General features: G+C 43.4%; 1 long non-coding RNA gene across 3 annotated transcripts in view; it reads left to right on the top strand.

Moving 5' to 3' along the window:
- The window catches only part of LOC310709455, a 37,205-nt gene extending 17,504 nt beyond the window's left edge, over nt 1-19,701 (top strand). For 2 of the 3 annotated variants that reach the window (XR_014527527.1, XR_014527529.1), the window contains 4 exons: nt 9,243-9,295; nt 9,692-9,759; nt 17,457-17,569; nt 18,772-19,701. This is a non-coding gene — a long non-coding RNA (uncharacterized lncRNA). The remainder of the gene's footprint in view (nt 1-9,242; nt 9,296-9,691; nt 9,760-17,456; nt 17,570-18,771) is intronic. The other variant, XR_014527528.1, reaches the window with a different exon arrangement.
- Nucleotides 19,702-24,189: the final 4,488 nt, after the last annotated feature.

Here is a 24,189-nt window from a genome sequence, read left to right as displayed (position 1 = left end):
CAATATATTCCATTCACGACTACAGATCTGATGAATTGGAAAACACACACCCCATCTTTCGCAGAAAAACCTCAGGCTATGATGGACTTGGTGACTTCAATAATAAATACTCATAGTCCTACTTGGACAGATTGCCGCCAGCTCCTGAATACTCTGTTCACCACTGAGGAAAGGAGAGACATAATTGAAAAGGCACAGATATATTTGCGTGAGCAGGCCAGAGTGGGAAATATTTTTAATATTGACCGTCATCTCCAAGACAACTTTCCCTTGGAAGATCCTAATTGGGATCCAAACAATGTAATTCACCTGGCCAGACTTACCACCTACCGCCAGACGCTTGTGCAAGGTATCCGCAGGGCATGCCAGAAGCCCACTAATATGTCTAAAGTCTCAGAAGTAGAACAGAAACCAAATGAGAGTCCAGGAGACTTTTTAGAGAGGCTGCAAGAAGCCTATCGTATATGGACTCCTTTTGACCCTGAAGCCCCTGAAAACAGCAGAATGATTACTGCTACATTTGTGGCCCAGTGCGCTTCTGACATTCGTAAGAAAATTCAGAAATCAGAAGGATGGGAAGGGATGCTGATGAGCCAAATTATGGCCATTGCACGCCGAGTTTATCGGAATAGGGATGAGGCTGAGAAACAAGAGAAGAAGAAGTGGCAGAAGGAAAAGATGGTAATGCTAGCCACAGCAGTAAAGCAAGACTACCGCCCCTTAAATGGAGGAAGAGGGCGGGGAAGGAATCCACCACTGGGAAGGAATCAATGTGCAAATTGCAAGAAGGAGGGTCATTGGAAGCGGGAGTGTCCTGAACCCCTGAGGTTGGAAGAAGTACGCCCAGGCCCAGGCCCAGGCCCAGGCCCAGGCTCCGGCCCAAGAAACCAGGGACGGGGACGGGGAATGATCCGAGATGGAAGATATCAGAGACCTGGACAAGGACGGAGTAGGGACAATGTCATTGGACTGGCAGAGGAGGATTTTACCCAAGACTAGGAAAGACCGGACTCCATAAAGTTAGGCTTCCAGGAGCCCACGGTCACGATTCAATTAGGAAGCCATTTAATAGACTTTATGATTGATACTGGGGCTGAATACTCAGTACTCCCAGAACTATTGCAGAAAAAGGCATCCAAAAGTGTAGTCATTAAAAGTGCCACTGGTCAGTCAGCTAAGAGGTCTTTCCTCCAACCTTTGGAATGCCAGATTGGGGGACATCGTTTAACCCATCAGTTTTTGTATATACCTGAGTGTCCAATACCTCTCTTAGGTAGAGATATGCTGTCCAAATTGCAGGCCCAAATCACCTTCACTCCTCGAGGTCCAGAAATGAAACTGCCATCAAAGGCAGCAGGAATAATTTCCCTCTCAGTACCTAAGGAACAATCATGGCGCCTAATGTCAGCCCTGCAAGTCCAACCTACATTGGATACAGAGTTAAACAAGCTCCTCCGAACTCTACAGGTGCCACCAGGAGTATGGGCCGAAAATAGCCCACCAGGAATGGCCAAGAATATAGCTCCAATTGTAGTAACCTTAAAACCTATGGCTACCCCTGTATCTGTAAAGCAATATCCTTTACCCCGGCGAGCAGCAGAGGGCATCCAGAAACATTTGGACCGCCTATTAAAATATGGTCTGCTTAAGCCCTGCCAATCAGAATGGAACACACCCCTTTTGCCTGTTCGAAAACCTGGGACAGATGAATACAGGCCAGTGCAGGACTTGAGGCTCGTAAACCAGGCTATCGAGACCTTGCACCCAAATGTACCAAACCCATACACCCTGCTGAGTTTGATCCCACCAGAAGCAACATTTTTTACTGTATTGGACTTGAAAGATGCATTCTTCTGTTGCCGGCTGGCACCACAGAGCCAACCTATATTTGCCTTCCAGTGGGAAGACCCTTTAACAGGAACAAAAGGCCAGCTAACTTGGACGAGATTGCCCCAGGGATTCAAAAATTCCCCAACTTTATTTGGCACTGCCTTGGCGAAGGATCTAACAAGTTACCCCTCAATACCTGGAGAAAAGGTGGTTCTGCAATATGTAGATGACCTTATACTAGCAGCAAAGGATTTTGATACCTGTAAAGAAGGTACAGAGGAACTGCTCCACTTGCTCTGGCAAGCTGGCTACCGAGTTTCCCAGAAAAAGGCACAGTTATGTTTAGAAAAGGTCAAATATTTGGGCTTTGACATCTCACACCAACAACGAGCATTGAGGCCAGAGAGGAAAGAAGCTATTTGCCTTATCAAGGAACCTACCACAAGGAAACAACTTAGAGGATTCCTGGGAACAGCAGGGTTTTGTAGACTATGGATACCTGATTTCAGCAGTCTGGCCAAACCCTTACATGAAAGCACTCGAGGTGCAGAAAAGGACCCATTCGTATGGGGACCTGAGCAGCAACAAGCCTTTTTAGTTATCAAACAACGACTTATGGAGGCCCCAGCCCTTGGACTGCCTAATTCGGAAAAACCCTTTCAGCTGTATGTACATGAACAGAATGGGATTGCAGCGGCAGTCCTGACCCAGAGATTAGGAAGTTGGAACCGTCCAGTAGCTTATTTGTCAAAACAATTGGACTCAGTAGCAAAAGGATGGCCTCCATGCCTAAGGGCAGTAGCGGCCACTGCAAGCCTTGTCAAAGAAGCTGATAAATTTACCTTCGGCCAGACGATGTATGTGAATGTACCTCATGCTGTTCTGACACTCATGGAATATAAGGGTAGTTATTGGCTAACGAACCCAAGGATGGCTAGGTACCAAGGCCTATTGTGTGAAAATCCCAGGATTCATCTACGAGTAGTGAATATGCTCAATCCAGCGACTTTGCTGCCCCTACCAGAGGTAGATGATGAAGAATCACATGATTGTCTCCAAATAATGGATGAAGTTTATTCCAGTAGACCCGATCTGAAAGATGAACCATTGAAAAATCCAGATGTTGTATATTATACTGATGGTAGCAGTTACCTGCATGAAGGTGCCAGACGAGCAGGATATGCTGTGGTCACCAATGAGGAAGTTGTGGAAGCTGAAGCTTTGCCTGCTGGCACCTCAGCACAAAAAGCTGAACTTATAGGTTTAACTAGAGCTCTGCAATTGGCAGCCGGATGTAAGGCAAACATCTATACTGATTCTAAATATGCCTTCTTAACCCTGCATGCACATGGTGCTCTATGGAAAGAAAGAGGTCTAATAGGAGCCCACGGGAAGGCCTTGAAATATGGACCTGAAGTAGAAATCCTGTTAGAAGCAGTATGGGCTCCAGAACAGATTGCTGTAATGCACTGCAAAGGTCATGGACGAGGAAGGGATCCAATAACCAGAGGAAATCATGCTGCTGACAAAGCAGCCCGAGAGGCAGCCCAAAAGCCTGTGGGAGGATTTATAGCAGCCCTCATACCAGAGGTAGCTCCAGAAGAAGTTAAACCTCACTATACCCCAGAAGAGAGGAAGTGGGCTGAACAGGAAGGAGCAGTTGTGAAGGACGGTTGGATGATCCTGCCAGACAATAGGATTTATGTACCTCATCATCTAGCAGGCACAATTGTAAGAAATTATCATGAATCTACTCACCTTGGCGGTACTGCAACCAGAGAAAGTCTCAGTCGGAAGTTGTATATTATTAACCTATCACAATTAGCAACTTGCATTTCACAGAAATGTGTTCTTTGTGCTAAAAACAATCCCAGGCAGGGACCGGTACAACCTCCTGGAATCCAACATGTGGGATATGTCCCCATGGAAAGCCTAATTGTGGACTTCACAGAGCTGGTCCCTTCTAAGGGATTCAAGTATCTCCTTGTGTTTGTAGATACTCTTACCGGATGGGTTGAAGCTTTTCCCACCCGAACTGAAAAGGCACGAGAGGTAACTAAGAGACTCCTCACTGAATTGATCCCGAGGTTTGGATTACCTAGATGCATTGGAAGTGACAATGGGCCAGCGTTCATTGATCAAGTAGTACAAGAAGTATGTCGAGTCCTACAAGTGAAATGGAGACTGCATGCAGCCTATAGGCCTCAGAGTTCAGGGAAAACTGAAAGAATGAATCGGACTCTGAAAACCCAATTGGCAAAATTAACCCAGGAAACGGGATTGGGATGGGTAGATGTGTTACCCATAACACTGTTTCGTGTTCGGTGTGCACCCACAAAAAGACTTAAGTTGTCACCTTTTGAGCTCCTGTATGGGAGACCGCCCTCCTTTGTTCAGGATATTCCAGCTGATCTTAAACAAATAGGAGACCATGTGACACAGGGACAAGTGCAATCTCTCTCCCGTGTTTTTGTTTCTCTTAACAGGTGGGTCCTCGAGCGCACGCCGTGCAGCATTGCCGAGCCGATTCATCAGTTCCAGGCTGGCGATAGCGTATGGGTGAAAGAGTGGAAACGTGATCCACTTGCACCTAAGTGGCGTGGACCTTACACCGTCTTGCTCTCTACTCCAACAGCGGTGAAGGTAGCTGAGGTGACCCCCTGGATTCATCACTCTCGTTTGAAGAAGTCCGAAGGCAGTTGGACGTGCAAAGGTGACCCCTCTAATCCTCTTAAACTGACTCTCTCCAAAAACCCCTGTATCTAGCCCTACCGGGAACGGGCTAGGTCACGGGCAACATTAGACGACCGGCCTGCTGCAGCCACAACCTGGAAGCTGGCTGACCTGCGCACGCCTGAAGCTTGAGGAGCATCTGAACCAGCGATTGTGAAAGGAAAGATTCTCTTATACAATTAATTGACTGCCCACCCCCTTGTGGAACAATTATCAGAGATATTACTCATTGGGGATCCTCGGGATATATGTTTTGGTCTTGGTGGTTCCCCATTTCTGTCACTGGGGGAATTATATTGGGACTAATATTTATTTGCTATCACTATAAGGTAATCTTTTGTGGAAGGAATGCATATGCTAGACATCAACATGATTCTATTATTAATCCTGATCCCTTGGGAAGGGGAAGGGTCCTTGAATCTGGCCAAATTGACTAAATATGGATTCCACCATGACCACAATATGTGGGTAGGTTTAGCTGAAATGGTAGCCAATGTTGCAAATAGGACCAATTGCCTTGTTTGCTCTCTTGGGCCAGATGATTCAGAGGGAGGTATGCCCTTATTACCGATACCATTAGATGCCATTGGTATGGTAAGCGAAATACCACACCAGACAGAAGTACAGAATTTCCCCGGATGGAACTCAACTAAACCATTACGAGTTATACCTGTACAAGGGGAATTCTGTGTACATAAATCATCAGATGCAGCTGATTCTACCATGATAGGCTCTTCTCATTGTCACTATACTTGGGATAATATTAAGAATACCTGGGCACACGATACTACCTATCGAACTCGGGATGCCTTGCCCTGTGCACCTCCTTTTATTCATGCATGGAAAGTGGTATGGAACATAACTGTGACAGAAAAAGGCAATCTAACATACTGCACTGTGAACTCTCTACCTCTTTTGCTATTTCGCCTTCTGTACTCCACGTACCAAAGACCTCAGACCCGATGGTTGTGGTGGATATGTGGAGAATGGGCATACAAGAAACTCCCCTCCAAATGGAGTGGGACTTGTTTCCTGGGATGGGTATTACCACCAATGTGGATTATGCCTACTAATTTGCCCAAGCGTACACGAAGAAACGCTGATATTTCTCATATAGCAGGAGGAAGTACCCAAAGTTGGAGCGGTACTGATGATTGGCCACCAGAGCGCATTATAGCCTATTATGATCCTGCCTCCTGGAATCCTGGTGAGCTCATACAAGGGGCACGGGATCCTATTTATAATCTAAACAGAATAATTCGATTGCAAGCAGTAGTGGAACTTGTAACCAATGCAACGGCCCGGAGTTTGAGACTTATTGCACAACAGTTGGATGAAAGTAGAGCCGCCATTTTGCAGCTGAAAATGGGAATGGATTATGTACTTGCCAAGCAGGGAGGCCTATGTGGAGTCTTGAACTTGACAGGGAATGCCTGTTGCTTTAACATTTCAGATAATGGTGAGGCAATCCGTGTGTTGGCCACAAAGATGGAGAATATAGCACATGTCCCAGTACAAACATGGGAAGGATGGGATATGGGATGGCTCACCAATTGGTTACCTAATGTCACAGGACTCAAAGGGATACTATTGTCTTGCTTGTTTTTCTTGACAGTAGTGGTAATGGTTTTATGTATGATGCCATGTATCATTTCATGTTTTAGAAGTACAATTAGCAAGATGGTTTCAAATGAAACTCTACCTCATATCATGGCCCTATACAGAGCTTTACCTCAGGAATATGATGAAGGTCAAGCTATCAAGGACACTTGGGACGAAGGTCCTTGAGCTTGAAAGGGGGGAATGAGGCATCAGGCATAAGCCTGCATTTTATTAATGTTTGATCAGGACTTGTATATTAAAGAGGGCTTAGATTTTCAAAAGTAGATTTTCAAATGTTTCAATGCCAGGCTAGCTGCTTAAGAAAACACTGGCACTGTTTTCCTAGACAAGGGCCCCTTTTTGATTGATAGCAGAAAACAATTCTCAAAGTCATAAAAGCTGAAATTACAGACTAAAAGCAGGACATTGACCCTACATGTTACAGAAGATAAAAAAGCAGAGATAAACATAATTAGGAATGGGCAAATAGTAAAATGATACCATGGGCCTCTCTTAAAACCTTGAGCTGTATTTTCTAAGGCCAGAGGTAAATGGGAGAAAAAACATCTAGCTGGGAAGTCTTTTTAAAGCATCTAGCTGGGAAGTCTTTTTAAAGCTGTTTCTTCCTTAAACAGATAATGGGAAAAGCAGCTTGCTAAAGGGGGGGGATGTGAACTGAAGAGCCTTCTTTTGAAACTGTTTTAAACTGAGTCCTTTTCTTTCTTTCTCTCTCTACTTTAAAAAGGCCTTATTCCTTTTAAGAGGCTATCTGTGTTGTGTATTAAATATGTTGGCTTAAATGTAATTATGCAAAGGATTTAACAAATGCTAGAAGAGTTGTATTTATCTTGAAATTAAGTCAGCCACCAGTCCAGCCTCTTGCCAGACAAGAAGACGCCATCAAATGCTGTCCTGATATATTAGCTGCCAGACATTTGTTTAGAAACCTTCAAATGAAGGATATCTTTCAATGTTGATGTGAAACTCAAGATCCTTGACATATGTTTAAGATAAAAATTTAAGATTAACCATTTGTTTTAGAAGGCAATAGGGCAGGGAGGGCAAGAGGTGAGCTGGTAATTAAGATTCCTTGTTGAGACACATGTAAGATATATTACTACTTATTTGTCATTTATAGATGTAACAATATATAGCTGTTTGTGTTCCTTATAAGGACAGGAGGATGTGGGTGTATCTTTTAGGATTGGATATAGCAATCAGCCAATAGGAAATCCAACTAGGCTGATTGGACAGAGGCAGCCACAGGAGGAGCAAAGGGGGCTGGATTAAGGGAATATAAGTGCTGGCCATAATGGCAGGAGGCCAGGCCAGAGCTTGGTAACCATATACCACTGTGCCTCTCATTTATTTGTCTGACAAATAAATAATTATTTTAAATTCTCTATTGCTGCGTTGAATATTTCATTCCAGCTAAGCGTTAACCACAAGCAGGGTGCTACAAGATGATTTGTAGAATGAAAGAGGGATACTCACAAACACCCCGTGGCCACCTTGAAAGCAAATTAAGTGCAAAAAACCCCACCCTTGGGAATATCACAAATTTTGTAACTTCCATTTGATGTTTTCTAAGTGCATTTCTTTCCATTCTCTTTCACAAAGGGGGGCAGTAATAGCTAAATCCAAGTCAATCCAATATTAACCTAGGAGAGCTCACTCATCACTAGTGTCATATGTTTAAATAACTAAATAACACCATGGATTTGTGTGTGTGTGTGTTCTTTCCTTCTTTCTAACTAACAATGGTATTAGGAAATTAGCGTGGCCCAAGTCTTTAGGCAAACATCATAACTGGGGAAGTATGCAATTTATCAGAACTTGTTGTACATTGATAAAAGTCGTAACAGGGGCACAAACTCCATTAAAATGTAAGAGAGCTAATTAAAAATATTTATTCAATGCAGCCAATGCTAGTGGAAAGGAAGATTATCAGCTATTTCAGACATTACTCACTGTGGGTTTATAAAACAAGCATTAAATTTGAGAAGATAGCCACATTCTATTTTAATTATGGCATTCTTTTGAGAACCAGTCAACTAGTTAGCCTGCTTCCCACCTTTGGTTTTGGACTGGAAAAATAGTGTTAATTGCAAATGACCTGTTGACTGAAGTGAATTATTTATGATGCAACAGCAATAAGATTGTCTGGCTGGGTAGAAATGATACACTCGGCACTGGGTTGTCTCTCTTCAAGGACTACACCTTGCCAACCTTTTTCCAACATAGCCTCTGCTGGTGGAAAGCAAGATTATCAGCCTTTTCTTGTTTCAGTCACCCTTTTGTTCACATGAGCAAGGTAATTAAGGAGAGGTCATGGGTTAGGCATTTTTATTTATAATCTGAATGAACATACCCTCCAATATTATTTGGCAAATCAGCACACAGCCAGTGGAAGGAAATGAAGGCTACAGTCCAGTCAAGCAGAACCCAGATCTTGTTGCTCCCAAAGACCAGCATAAAGGCAAGTGTAGCACGGTGGTAACCCCAAGCTACTGCTGCAGCAGTCCTCTGTGGTTTCTGTCCTCCATTCCATTCTGCCTAAATCTATGACAAAATTAAGAACACCTAACAAAACTATATACTGGGGAAAGGTTATCTAGTCTGAGGCATTCATTTAACACATTTGAATATATGTTCTGCAAAGGAGAGCAAGTTGGAAATATCAGGTTACATGACTGGTGTGAGTACCTGAAATTCAAAACCACAAATAAATTTTCTTACTGATATACCAGTAGTCTTCTACCCAGCATTGCTTGGGAGTTCCAAGAAACTAAAATATCAGTGCACTTTCTGAAATCAATGCAGTCTTCAGTCTACCGTCTTGATTCAAAATGTCTAGTCCTTGACCTCAGGAAGCATCATGCAAAATTTGGTTATGGCATCATAAGAGGTATATGCACAGAGAGCAAACTAACAACTTTCCAAAATATGTAGTCGTTTCAATCATTTGCTTAGAATTTGCCTTTCAAAGCAAGTATTATAAAACTTGAATTGTTTAGCTGATCAGTGTCTAATACCTGAGGGGCAGAGGTGGTTTATAAACATATCTGCTTTCCCAGTTCCTTGTGTATCTGCAACCAGAAAACAAGATACTTCCACAGTGGCAACTCAGGTAGGGAAGCCACACCCTATGTGGGACTAACATTGGGCTGATGCAGCAGCCATTTCCTTTGATATCTGCCATGGTCCAGAGACTGACAAACACCATAGCAAATGGATCATCTGAGGGGGAAATAACTTTGTCCATCGATACTAATTGTCCTGCCCTAGCTTGACTCTAAGCTCCGGGGGAAGGCTGGGTTGAAGCACTGGCACTTATTGGAAGCGCAGGGTCATGTCCAATAGAGCCATGTCTATTTGGCCAATTGAGCCATGTCCTTTCAGGACCCTGGACAGGTCACTGTGGCAGGTTCTGGCTTCTGAAGGCAAGCTAATCTGGAGCTGGGGTTAACCCTGTTCCTTTTGAGAAGGTGCCTGTTTCTTAAAAGGCCCATGCTTGATTTTGCAGCTGCTGGCTCCTGTGGTGTGGAAGTGGTGACAACTGCATTGGTAGGGTGCCCTCAGACTTGGAGTGAGGTAAGGCCCTACTGTCTGGAAGTAATTTAACTTTAAAATATTGAAATGCATCAATACCTACATCTCTGGATAAAGGTAAAGGGACCCCTGACCATTAGGCCCAGTCGCGGACAACTCTGGGGTTGCAGCGCTCATCTCGCTTTATCGGCTGAGGGAGCCAGCGTACAGCTTCCGGGTCATGTGGCCAGCATGACTATGCCGCTTCTGCCGAACCAGAGCAGCGCACGGAAACACCATTTACCTTCCCGTCGGTGCAGTACCTATTTATCTACTTTCACTTTGACGTGTTTTTCATAGAATCATAGAATCGTAGAGTTGGAATAGACCACAAGGGCCATCGAGTCCAACCCCCTGCCAAGCAGGAAACACCATCAGAGCACTCCTGACATATGGTTGTCAAGCCTCTGCTTAAAGACCTCCAAAGAAGGAGACTCCAACACACTCCTTGGCAGCAAATTCCACTGTTGAACAGCTCTTACTGTCAGGAAGTTCTTCCTAATGTTTAGGTGGAATCTTCTTTCTTGTAGTTTGGATCCATTGCTCCGTGTCCGCTTCTCTGGAGCAGCGGAAAACAACCTTTCTCCCTCCTCTATGTGACATCCTTTTATATATTTGAACATGGCTATCATATCACCCCTTAACCTCCTCTTCTCCAGGCTAAACATGCCCAGCTCCCTTAGCCGTTCCTCATAAGGCATCGTTTCCAGGCCTTTGACCATTTTGGTTGCCCTCCTCTGGACACGTTCCAGTTTGTCAGTGTCCTTCTTGAACTGTGGTGCCCAGAACTGGACACAGTACTCCAGGTGAGGTCTGACCAGAGCAGAATACAGCGGCACTATTACTTCCCTTGATCTAGATGCTATACTCCTATTGATGCATCCCAGAATTGCATTGGCTTTTTTAGCTGCCGTGTCACACTGTTGGCTCATGTCAAGTTTGTGGTCAACCAAGACTCCTAGATCCTTTTCACATGTACTGCTCTCAAGCCAGGTGTCACCCATCTTGTATTTGTGCCTATCATTTTTTTTTTTTTTTTTTTTTTTTTTTTTTTTTGCCCAAGTGCAATACTTTCTCCCTGTTAAAGTTCATCTTGTTTGTTTTGGCCCAGTTCTCTAATCGGTCAAGGTCGTTTTGAAGTGTGATCCTGTCCTCTGGGGTGTTAGCCACCCCTCCCAGTTTGGTGTCATCTGCAAATTTGATGAGGATGCCCTTGAGTCCATCATCCAAGTTGTTGATAAAGATGTTGAATAAGACTGGGCCCAAGACAGAACCCTGTGGCACCCCACTAGTCACTCTTCTCCAGGATGAAGAGGAACCATTGATGAGACCCTTTGGGTTCGGTCAGTCAGCCAGTTACAAATCCACTGAGTGGTAGCATAGTCAAGATCGCATTTTACCAGCTTCTTTACAAGAATATCATGGGGCACCTTGTCGAATGCCTTGCTGAAATCAAGGTAGGCTACATCCACTGTGTTCCCTTCATCTACCAGGCTTGTAATTCTGTCAAAAAACGAGATCAGGTTAGTCTGACATGACCCTGGCTTCTTTAGGCACCTTCCATGTTTCCGTCTCATTGGTATTGCCTGAAGTTGTGCTTTTACTATCGAGAGCCAGTGTGGTGTAGTGGTTATGAGTGGTAGTCACGTAATCTGGGGAACTGGGTTCGTGTCTCCGCTCCTCCACATGCAGCTGCTGGGTGACCTTGGGCCAGTCACACTTCTTTGAAGTCTCTCAGCCCCACTCACCTCACAGGGTGTTTGTTGTGGGGGAGGAAGGGAAAGGAGAATGTTAGCCGCTTTGAGACTCCTTAAAGGGAGTGAAAGGCGGGATATCAAATCCAAACTCTTCTTCTTCTTCTTCCCTCTTAACAAACTCCCAGCCATCATGAACTCCCTTTCCTTTTAGTATTACTGTCCATGGGATCTCACCCAGCACTTCCCTAAGTTTTATGAAGTCGGCTTTCTTAAAGTCAAGAAATTGAGTCCTAGTATGCTTGGCTGCTCCTTTCCGCTGTATAGTAAACTTCAGAAGAGCATGATCACTCACGCCTAATGATCCTTCCACTTCTACCCCACTAACCAGGTCATCAACATTGGTTAGGACCAGATCTAAAATGGCTGTTCCTCTTGTTGCTTCTCCCACTTTCTGGACAATGAAGTTGACTGCAAGGCCAGTCTGCAAGGCCAGTGAGGAATCTGTTTGACCCTATGCTCTTGGCTGAGTTTGACATCCAACAAATGGACAACCAGCAACCTAGCTTTTGAACTGCTAGGTTGGCAGAAGCAGGGACCAAGCAACAGGAGCTCACCCTGTTGCGAGGATTCGAACCGCCAACCTTCTGATCGGCAAGCCCTAGGCTCTGTGGTTTAACCCACAGGACCACCCACTTCCAAGCACCACCCGCTGGATAGGCTTGCCTAAACAAAAATGTTTCAAGCAGGCACCAAAAACAGTACAGCAAATGTGCCAACAAACAGGGAGGTTGAAAGTGTAGGTGCTGCCATACCAAAAGATCAAGTATAAAAAATCTCTGCACATGCTTATTGGTTCGCTTTATTTTTATTGCAATGAATGATAGTCCTGACACTATTTTTCTAGAAAAAGAGGAACCAGAATTGACTACGAATGCCTCCCTTGTTCTCTTATAATAGTAATGGCACCGACCTGAGAGATGCCGGAACTTAGTTCCAGCCAGTTCCTGCTGACCCTGGAAAATGGTATCAAGAAACTTGTCTACTGCTCCTTTCTCACGAGATGTTCTCACCTGGCCAGAAGAATACCTGGTAAAAAATGAGCTCAGCAGGAAGAATCACACAGCAGGAGAAAATTGTTTTAAAATCCAATTGTCACACACCACTAGCTGAGGTATTTTTTCCAGCTCTAGGATAATGTCATCCCTTTCTTCAAATGAGCTGAAACTAATTAATGACCTTGATTAAATTATCTTCTGCCTCAGAGCCACTGGAGTTTTTCTGAGATACAAAACACACATTCTAACTGACCCGGGTGAACAGGTAGACCTTTCTGGTTGAGGTTTCTCCCAATTGCTCCTCTCTTCATCCCCCACATCCTAGAAATTCTATAACTGAAGCATTTGAAATGATTTATACGGCTTATGATGGTAATAGTGTTTATATCTGGCAGTGTTCAAAGTATTCCATATTCTTTGTCTCAATTACAACATTCCTGTAAGGTAGCGCACTAATTTTTTTCCAAATTCAAACAAGGAGCTTAGGCCAGGCTTCCTGAATTTTGGCCCTCCAGATGTTTTTGGCCTACAACTCCCATGATCCTTAGCTAGCAGGACCAGTGGTCAGGGATGCTGGGAATTGTAGTCTCAAACATCTGGAGGGTCGAGGTTGAGGAAGCCTGGCTTAGGCAGAGGGTATAGTTGCTTACTTGAGATCATCTTATGAATTCAAGGCTGCTGTGGAATTTGCAAATCACATTTCACATTCTTAGCTACTGCATTATAATAGGCTTCAACAAACACAGCAAAATTGTTATGGTTATGTGGCGATGAAGTGATATGGCGATTATGTATTAGTCCATCAGTTAGGACGGATAATTTATGGGCTAAAAGATGATCAAATGGCCAACTTCCTTACCCTAGATTGGGGTGAAGAACTGAATCCAGTCAGCAGGATTCAGAACTGATCCACCCTCCACAGGCCACTCTTTTTTTACAGGTGGGCAAACCTGTTCACCAGTCAATCACCTGACATCATAAAAATATAAATAGAGCTTAAGGCTGAGTCATGACCATCAGCCAAGACAGGTTAATCAGTTGGTCCATCAGTAAGAGATAGCTTCTACTTATCTCACAGTGGAACAAGATGCTTTAATAAATATGCTTAGAGGGAATCTACAACTAAAATGAGGAAGGAAGGATAAAGTTATACCATAAATATATAACACATAATTTGTTCTGATAGTTGGTTTGAAAATTAGCTTTAGGGCACCCTTCTTTGCTTCCTTAATGATGTGCAACATAATAGCCTCAACTGTAATAAAGACGAATTACTTTTTCATAAAATAATGAAACTCCAGTAAACATTCAAGGTTTATCGCTTAATTTATCCCCCAGCACTTCCAGTGAGGGATTTTTTTTTAATTCTCCTTTTTTAATATTCCTAGTCATTAGATTTCAATAACTAACTCGGTAGCTACGTGCGTCTCATTTCCCTGGACAAGCAAAATAGGCTGTAACTTCTTCTCAGTTTGAGTACTAATGCTGTAATTTAGAACTTCTGTCAAGATGAAAGATCTTCCAGGGGATTTACCGAAGACCCATAGCAACACTTGAGCACAGGGCTGGATAATGAAGTTTTCATTATTAAATAAAGATATTTTAGGAATGTCATAACCCATAAATCCATTCTCCTAGAATATATCACTACATTAGTTTGTTTATTTCAAACTCTGAGACGCCTGCCCCCGCCCCTTAATATTTAGCTACTCCTTTGCACTCTCTGAAGTTGCCATGGAGATGATTTCAAGTGTCTCTTTTGGCAGCCCTGATGCTGAAATCTGATTGGATGGAAAACCCTAAATGCCTGTCAAGGAAGGCAGGGCAACCAACTCCTTTGTTGGCAGACATTCTAAGGCCCTGCAATTTAATGTTACCTTAAGGAAATGCTAATGTGAATCATAGAGGTTGGAAAGCTGAAGAATTATGAAGAGAGGTTTTCCCCCCCTCCCCTTCAAAGTGAATTTAGTGCTGCTGAATGGTACCAGACTGGGTGCCCTGGGGCTCAACTCTTCCATTAATTTGCAAGGCACGTAGGCTGTCAGAAGCCACAAGAAAAATCCCCCATCTACCACCACACACGGAAAGCTGCTACCTATGATGTGTTCCTGTGTTATGATTGTGTCCTTGGATAGCGTGATATGGGAGCAGCTGCATACAGGCAGACTGGAGCAAACAAATGTTAAAACAGAGTCATTCTGGAACCGAATTTCCTAAATAATCAGTGGCTTTGTTATTATGGAGTTTGTACAGGGTTCTTTAGCAGCTGGGACCATAAGAAATGGTCTATAGCAGTCTATCCAGGTAGGTAGGCAGGAAGGAGGAAGAAATGAGACTGATCTGTTGCATTCCCAAAAAGAAGAAAAGGCATTGACTGCTGAATTTGGGATACTTGGGTACATCAAGCGTATGTGTACATCCAAATCCCACAGGCACTCCAGATGGCAAAAGTGGACACGGACTTGCATTGCACTAAAATGCTAATTTAGAAATAATTACTATTAGAAATGCAATACATAGTACGAAATCCTGTGACCAGCTGATCACCCTACCAGGCTGAGACCCTACCTGCCCACAGACTGTCTTGCCAGAGTAGTGCATGCTCTAGTTTTCTCCCGCTTGGACTACTGCAATGTGCTCTATGTGGCGCTACCTTTGAAGGTGACCCAGAAACTACAATTAATCCAGAATGCGGCAGCTAGACCAGGACTGGGAGTGGCCATCAAGACCATATAACACTTGTCCTGAAAAACCTGCATTGGCTCCCAGTATAATTCAAAGTATTGGTGCTGCCCTTTAAAGCCCTAGATGGCCTCGGCCCAGTATACCTGAAGAAGTGTCTCCACCCCCACCATTCAGCCAGCTCTGAGGGCCTCCTGGCGCTTCCCTCACTGCAAGTAGTGAGGTTACAGGTAACCAGGCAAAGGGCCTTTTTGGTAGCAGCACCATCAGATGTCAAGGAAATAAACAACTATCTGACTTTTAGGAGACATTTGAAGGCAACCCTGTTTGGGGAAGTTTTTATTGTTTGGTGTTTTATTGTGTTTTTAATATTCTTTTGGGAGCCGCCCAGAGTGACTGGGGAAACCTATTATTATTATTATTATTATTATTATTATTATTATTATTATTATTATTATTTTGCCTGCTCAGTCTGCTATCCAGAGTGTTGATGGACATCCTCAAGAACCCTGCTCTCCCTTCTGATGGTTCTTTATTGTTCAACTGGACTTAAACAGGACTTCTCTTCAAATAGAAGGCTCATTCAAATAGAAGACCAACAGCCCTTCAAACAGAACACAGTCCCCTGCTTATTAGGGCATGTGACCACCCTACCACTAGCCTTGCTTCCGATGTTTCATGTGCCACTGGCCCCACCCCCTCAATGAACATTCAGTGTGACGCCTGTAAGGGGGCAGCTGGATTGGTTCTGGCACCACTTCTGTCCTCATTGACTTAAAAATGTTTCTTAATTAATTTTAAAATGGGGACAGCGTTCAGTGGAATGCCTACCAGATGAAACAGGAACCAGGCAGGCCATTACAACTGGTGGTAGTGTTGATCAGAATAAGCTAAGGCTGCTGTCGTTCTTTGCATAATTCTAAACCCCATCCCAAAGTCTGAAATCCATCATTTGCACAATGATCAGGTATAAATGACCCCCTGGACGACTACATCCAGTCAAAGGCAACTATGGGGTGTGGAACTCATCTAACTTTAGGCTGAGGGAGCCGGCATTTGTCCACAGACAGCCTTCCAATTCTGGCTCAACGAGTGCCAGAGCGCATGGAAACAATGTTTACCTTTCCACCACAGCAGCACCTAGGTATACTGGGTGCTAGACTGCACATGCCTATATGAGACTAAATCCCATGGAAGGCAATGGGGCTTGGTTACATAAGTAGGCACAACTTTCATAGATGGAGTAGTAGATTGAAGCTATGACAACCTTAGGAAAAGCCTTTCTGTGTGTTGATTAATTGAGAAGAAGAGAAGGGCAATGCCAAAGAAATAATTCCAACTCTGGGGTGGGGACCTATTTCAGCCTAAGGGTTGCATTCCCTTGTGAGGAATTTTCTGGGGGCTGTATTGCAGTGGTAGGTAAGCCCAGAGCCAAAAGTGAGCCTAGCACCTGTGCACAGCAGGCTACATTCTAGCCCTACAAAAGTCAAAGGGGTGTATGCACACATCTCCCCATCCATCATCCAGCCCAGCAAGAGGCATTATCACAGTGCAAGGATACAGTCTAGCTAGGCAAAAGCACTTGAGGAAGGTAATGGTTGATGTTTTACTATATTTTTATATATGTTGTAAGCTGCCTAGAGTGGCAGGGGAAACCCAGCCAGATGGGAGGGATATAAATAATAAAATTATTCTTATTATTATGGAGCAGAGCCAGTGAGGTGTGTGGCTTGGGGACTATCAGATACAGAAATCTGGAGGGGCACATTCAGTCCCAAACCCTGAGACTCCTCCTACCTGTTCTAGATCCTTCATTGTGTCCTGCCTTGCAACTGATTGCTACCGTGAGGGGCTCTGACAAGGGAGGGGAAATGGAGCCAGCAAGTGAGGGCTTCATATATCCCTTTGTCTTCTCCACTCTGCCTGCCAATGCACGTAATACATGCAACTTTCTGTTGAACTAACTAGCAAATCTCTGGGTTGGGTATCATTATTTTTTCATACCTTATACGATATTTGAATAAATTGCTTGTAAGTGTTATTTCCTTATCTGAGCATTCTGGGATAGGGCAGGTTTAAAAAAGTCAAATAAGTTAAATGCAAACTGAAATAAGGAAAAGTAGCAGGCTGGAGCCTGTGCTGGAGCTTATGCAACTACTCCTGGCTTCCACCCCCTCTCCAGCCAGGTGCTGTTGCTCCAACACTACACTGTCCTTCTTCCTGTATCTTTCATTCATGTATCTGCCATTCTCCTAATTTTTTTCAGGACTAGGAGTGGGCTCTGATCTGGCAACAAGACTGTGTTCTAAACAAGTGGATCTCTTGCAGTGACATTAAAGTAGGCAAAGGAGCTGAGGCAGCCTGCACATGCTAAGTTCAGTGAGAACTTGATTGCTTGTGATGTCAAAATTATATTCTGCCACTATGCAAAGGTCCATACTGCATCCATACCCAGAAGGAGATATCAGACTGAGGAGGAGAATTCTGAAATGCATCGCTTTGGACGACCAGCTAGAGGGAAATTTTTTTGAATAGTCCCCTGTGCTGAAAATATATGTGCGCAGTAAACTGGCATAGAAGTGGGAGGGAGGGAGGAGATGATCCCTAATAGATTGTCTACATTAGAATTGCTCACTGGAGCACCACAAAGTTTCATGCCTCAAATCTGGAGGACTACAGAGATGGTATTGGCAGTTGCCTCCTGTGCCATCCCACCCCTTCCAGTTAAGGCCACCCTTTTATTTAGCAATTGTACTCCACCCACCAATTGCTCCAAGAGACTGCCTACATCTCAAACCCACACACTGGTTCTATGAAGAGATTGTTTGACAATCCTCCCCCCTGCCCCACCCCCACACAAACAATCTGAAATGCTTCTCTTGTTGATATATATATGTCCATGGTTGGATTTATGCCTTGCTCTCCCAGCAGCAAAGGAAAAGCAACACAAACTACACAAATGGGAGTAACAGCAGAAGTATATTTGCAATGACAAGATAATGAGGCAATTGTGATCTGCATGGTCTTTCTTCGGTCTGAACTGATGTGCTATTTACCTCTCAGAAGGTGTGGGCTTTTGAAAACAGAAAGCTTCTGTCATTTATTTGCTTCCACAAGAAGGACAAAAGTGAGTTTTCTACAATAGATATCTCAGTTCTGGAATTAAATTAGATGCAGTGAGGCCCAACATAGGATGGTGCTTAAAATGCCAGATCGAGTCTGGGTGGTGACAAATCCCCACCTAGCCACTTTAAGTTTGCTGTGTGATCTTGGGAGTGCCGTTATCTCTTGACCTAGCCTATCTTATCAGGTTGTCGTGAGGGCAAAGTGGGGACACCATATGCATTGCATTGAGCTCACCGTAGGAAAGTCAGAATATAAATATAACAAAAAAAGTCAATGGATAATAGTGATATGCAAGCATCGTCTAATGCTTCTGTTATTGCAGTCATGCACAGCAGGAGGAGCTGGTGATCAATATCAGTTTCATGACCTGGATGCTACTAATGCTAAACTGACTGTGGAGGACTGGGAGAATGGATGAAATGCAAGAACTATGTGCACATTTGTTCCATTTGCAGGCAGAAGGAAGGACGTTCCCTTGAAAGATTACAGAGATTTTCGTGGACTAGAAATACATGGCAAGTGGGAGGGAGAGGGAGAGAGAGAAGAAGAAGGAGGAGAGGGATGTGCAGCTGACATCTGTGAAGTCATCCATTGCCTCCCCCAAAACATCTGGGGAAGAAAATTATGAATTGCGCTTCTAAAAAAAGAGACGAGGATGTTCGCTCATCATTAGTACTGTATATTTATTTTTAGAGTGGAAAACAAACTGCAAACACTATCAGCCCTTCCATTAATTGAAAATAAATTTTCCTCACCCAGCACTAAACAAATGGAAAAGTTTGGCAAGATAGTGTTAATGCTGCCTGTAATAGTTTGCTAAGATTCAACTAATTAAAAAAAATCTCATTTGAAGATAGTTAATGGATTCTGCATTTCTACAAAGCATTAGGAAGACAATATTTATCTGAACTTCGGGGGCTTGCACTGATTACTACTCAATTAGTTGTGATTCAATTCACTGAAGAAAAATGGTCATTTCATTAGCACAAAGAAATAACCATTGGCCAAAAAATATATTTCCTGCAATTGCTATGGCAACTGGGATAACACTGTGCTGAGCTTGGAATTTTAATTCTGCCTGGATTTGTAATTGTGACCATGCTGGATCATCCTTGAATGACTGCCTGATGTTGGAAAATGACTGGGTGAGGGTGAACAAACTGAAAGTAAATCCAGAAAAGATGAAGCTGTTCATGGTAGGTGGTCAACTGTTCCAAGGTGAATCTACAGAGCTATAAATGGGACTTCCATTTGGGACTTCCATGCTTGTCCTTCAGAGTACAGTAGTGGGGCTTATCCTACTGCAGTGGTGACAGTAGAACAGTAGAACATGGCTGGCAGTTGCCACCCCCACCTCCATTCCTCAGTGTCATCTGGGAAGATTGTGGAGGAACATTTTGTTGCGTCTGACATTTCTTCCTACTATTGTGCAGAGCATGGAATTGCTATGTCTGGGGTATGGTAGATAAATAATATGGTGGCTACCAGGTGGAAAGAGCTGTCGATCTCTACACCCTCCCTCACAGACAGCAGCAAAGGTAAGGTAAAACAAACAAAAAAAACCACCCCTCATGAATGGGAGTGTAAAGAGCTGCCAGGGCTTTCCTAGCCTGCTGTGAAGTCCAACACACCTGCCCTTTTATGATCTACCCAACCAGGAGCCAGGGCTGGGAAGCAGGCTGGTAGGAAGTCTCACATACAAGGCCTTCTGCTTTGTTAGTCCGGTGGACAGGGCAGGGACCAGCTGCAACCATGGGACCATAATGAAATGAATGAACCAACCAACCAACCAACAAATGAATGAAAATGAATGGGAACACAAGTGATCAAAAGGGAGGGAGGGGGAGAAAGAAGAAGAGGAGGACTGCAGAAACCCCTTCCCCAGAAGCTGCCTGGGGGGAAGCCCTACATCTATGCTAAGGGTCAATCCTGCTTGACACAACTTTATAAGCCAGGACTTTAGTAGTCCAGACTAACTGCTCAGTGCCCTTGTGCCTTTAACAACTAGAGGTGAATCCTAAGTCTTAAAGTAAGTTCTTTTCCGCTACTTCAGGCTCCCCCTTTTCTGTATGCCCCACATCACTTCAGTGGCAGCCTCCATAGGCCCAGGGCAGTTCAAGTATTTTGCCAAGTGAAGGAGGGGCTGGAGAAGGTTAATAAGGGTCCACTGGTTGTTATTTTCTCCAGGCAGCCCTGGTTATCTCTGGGAACATTTAATTCTCTCACTTTCAGGGACATTTGTGGACTTTATTTACCCATATGCTATCTGGAGAAGATCCTAAAGTCTTGGTGTGGAGCAACACTGGGGATAGAGATATGTGTACATTCTGAATGCTTTTGACTCATAAATTTTCTTTGCGATTGAACTTAACACAATGAAAGCAATGGAACCTGGGGCTTTTTATGTCTCCCCCGCAAACACACCCACACCCAATACCCTACCAGCGGCAACAAAACAAGTATGCCTGTAGTGATGAAATAACAAAGCAATTGTTATTTGCATGAATAAATAATGGAATTCATGCACTCTTTTAAAAAGAAAGGAAATAGAATTCTAGAGAGGACATTGCTCAGGAATCTGTTTTCTCCATTCTGCCTCCCTGAATTCTAGGTCTCACCCTTCTTAGAAAGAAGATTAATTGTGGCAAAACTTTTGTATCTGCAGAAGGGCACGGGATGCATGGCTGCAGAAGGAGAAAATATCTCAGGCATGGTAAAGTTAGGTAGGGTTTGCCAACCATTTGGGTCCATGGGCACATTTGTAAACTAAAGAAAGTGTTGTGAATCTCTCACATACCAGCAGCAGCATTAAAATACATTATATACTGCTTTTCATTTTGAGAAGAAATGCCAAGGTGTTTCACAAACAAAAAAGCCCAAAGCAAAATGACAAGGATGAAACCAATTGTAAAAAGAAAGCTACATAGTACAACAATTTCATCAAGACAATGTAAACAAGGTAATTAAAACAGAATAAAAGTTAAAACAATTAAACAGGAGGTTTACCAGAGAGAAGGGTTTTTCCTCCCTTAGGGTCAATGAAAGGAGAAGAGGTTGGCTTAGCAGTCATTTGGTAAGGTGGAGGGGTCTCCTTTGCATACACAGGCTGTCCAAAACAAGTCTGAGGAGCTATTGGTGGGCAGGACTTCTGCCATATCCAGGGCTTATTTTCAGCTGTAACTCACTGGAATTCAGTTCCAGCACCTCTCAGGTGGGCACCATTGCCATTATAAAAGAACAATGAGTGTTCAGGGTGAGTTCCAGCACCTCTTTTTCTACAAAAATAGCACCGGCCATATCTAAGTCTTTTTTTTTTTTTTTTTTTTGTAGTAATAGAAGGAGCTAGTTTCTAGTTGTGGGTTTGGTTAGCATAACTTCAGAAAAAGAACTCCTTCAATATTCCTGCACACTGGGGATAGCTAACACATTCAGTTATGCTTGGACGATGAACATGTAACTAACATGTTCCCTTTGGTGTAAATGAGAACCAGCCACCAATATTATGGTTTGGGACCAACTCATTCTAGCAATAATTACTTCATTAATCTTCTCAGCATCCTGGGGAGGTAGATGTTGTTATCCAATTTTTCAAATGGCATAGAAGTCTTGTTACAGATTGAAAAATGACTGTTCAAAGGATCTGCCACCACACAGACATTCTCTGCAAATTTTATAATGCAGTGTTTTTCACTGTCAACCCTTCAGAAGCTGGGGATCAAGATGTGAGCGCCTTGGCACAGGGCAAGATTTTATATAGTGAGGTCAGTAGCAGCTTCGTCTCTCTTCCCCATAAATTGAATCCATTTTTTTCTCAATTACTCACTGGCCAAATTGCCTCTCTTTTGGTCTCAAAGTGAGGAAAGATACCACACAGGTGGTTTGTTTGTTTTTTAAAGCATTTTCTTTAATTCTTGTTACATATCTGACCTCAATGCTAGACTTTAAAGAGGAGCCACCAGTCTTCTACTGTGCATTGCATTCATGCTAGAAGAAGAAGAAGAAGAGTTTGGATTTGATATCCCGCCTTTCACTCCCTTTAAGGAGTCTCAAAGCGGCTAACATTCTCCTTTCCCTTCCTCCCCCACAACAAACACTCTGTGAGGTGAGTGGGGCTGAGAGACTTCAAAGAAATGTGACTAGCCCAAGGTCACCCAGCAGCTGCATGTGGAGGAGCGGAGACGCGAACCCGGTTCCCCAGATTACAAGACTACCGCTCTTAACCACTACACCACACTGGCTCTCACACTGCTAGATCCTTGATTCAAAAGGGTAACTCAGTAGCCTGTGATGTGGCACACCATAACCACATCAGGACCTCATTTCTACTTTATCTGTCGGTGAATGAAGAGACCTGGTGGCTTCCCATCTTTTAAATTTCACAATGATTATAGTAACTGGCTGCCTTGTCAGCACCTTAGCCCTGTTCAGTACTTGATGACTACAATATCAAGTGGTTGCTTGCATGTGTGAATGACCCATCACCAATAATGGGGGAGAAATTTGATGTATTGCACATTTAAAGCTGAACCTAACTAATTCACACTTTCTGAAACAATACACTGAACTGAGCCACTCTTTGAAATGTCCTTCTCTGAATTTTGCAGTGCAATAAATGTCTATGTTGGGGGAGAAACACAAAATTCATACAGTTGTGAAAATAACTGACACAATGCATTATTTTAGGGGACTTTATTTGCCAAAATATCTATATTAGGTGAAATAAACACTATAGGGGCAAACCTATGGCAAGATCCGCTAGGATGAGCAGCTTAGGATGCAGCAGTTCAGCCAGCATTAAGTCCCCAACCCCAGCTCAGCCAAAGATACACCAGTGTAACTTGTTCATCCTGACTCAGCTGCCTCATCTAAAGCTGGATGAGCCAAGGCTGGTCTAAGTCCCCAAAAGGGACATTCCAGAAATGGGACCAGAGAGAGGGGACTTAGGCTGGATCCCAAACACATTCAGCTTGGTCACATGACTTGGCAACCCAGTTTAAGATACTATTTTAACAGCTTGTTTTCCCTCAACATGTTTAGGCAGAGAAGCAGCAGCCCCACCGGCAAACAAGGTTTGGATCTGGTGTAACTTTATGTCGGCTTAATTTACTCTGTATGAAGGTCCTCTGCTTCCCCCACAGTTCAAGGTCATGTGTGTATTTCCCTGCTTTATTTGATTGCTGTATTTATGTTCTGTACCTGATGGTTTTATTGTACCACTGTATATTTGTTGTATTTTATCTTAAACTTAAAGGTGTTGTTTAAGTAACTGTTAGTAAATAATAATACTGAACAATGATCAGTGATCCTTTCCGGTATGAGCTTAAATTAGGCCTGAACATGGAGGGACACAATTACCACAATTACAAGCTGCACCACAAGAGAAAAAAAGGGGCTGGAATAATTTCATGGCAATGTGTTGTTATAAAATTGAAAACTCACCCTGAAGCTGCTTAAACTCACCTTTATGCACACATAGGGTATACCCTTTGGTAAATATGTTTAGGATTGAAGCATAAATCACTTCTCAATTCATTTTTGAAACTTACCATACGGTTATATCGAAACCTGCAATGGGTATATGGAGTGAAGAATTTTGCTACATTCCATTAGCTCTGCTGGGTTCAATGGAATAAATGCAGCAAACAATTCACTAGCAGATAAGGGTAATGAGAGACCTTGCAGGGGATGGAAATCTTAGGAATGCACAGAATGGGCAGCAGTTTGCAGTTATTGGTTAAATGAGCCACTGATGCAATTCCAAGCGCTTACTGTTAACTAAGCATTTGTCTCTTTATCGTATTATATTTTTTAGCCAGCTTCCTTTTTCTGTGGAGTTCCCCCCTCCCCAGCAGTTCTAGCTTTGTGTCTGAAGT

This window comes from Podarcis liolepis (assembly GCF_965112155.1).
Source record: "Podarcis liolepis genome assembly, chromosome: 6".
NCBI classification, from domain to species: domain Eukaryota; kingdom Metazoa; phylum Chordata; class Lepidosauria; order Squamata; family Lacertidae; genus Podarcis; species Podarcis liolepis.
The sequence above is the reverse complement of the archived record's forward strand: the minus strand, read 5'-3'. Positions and strand labels throughout refer to the sequence as shown.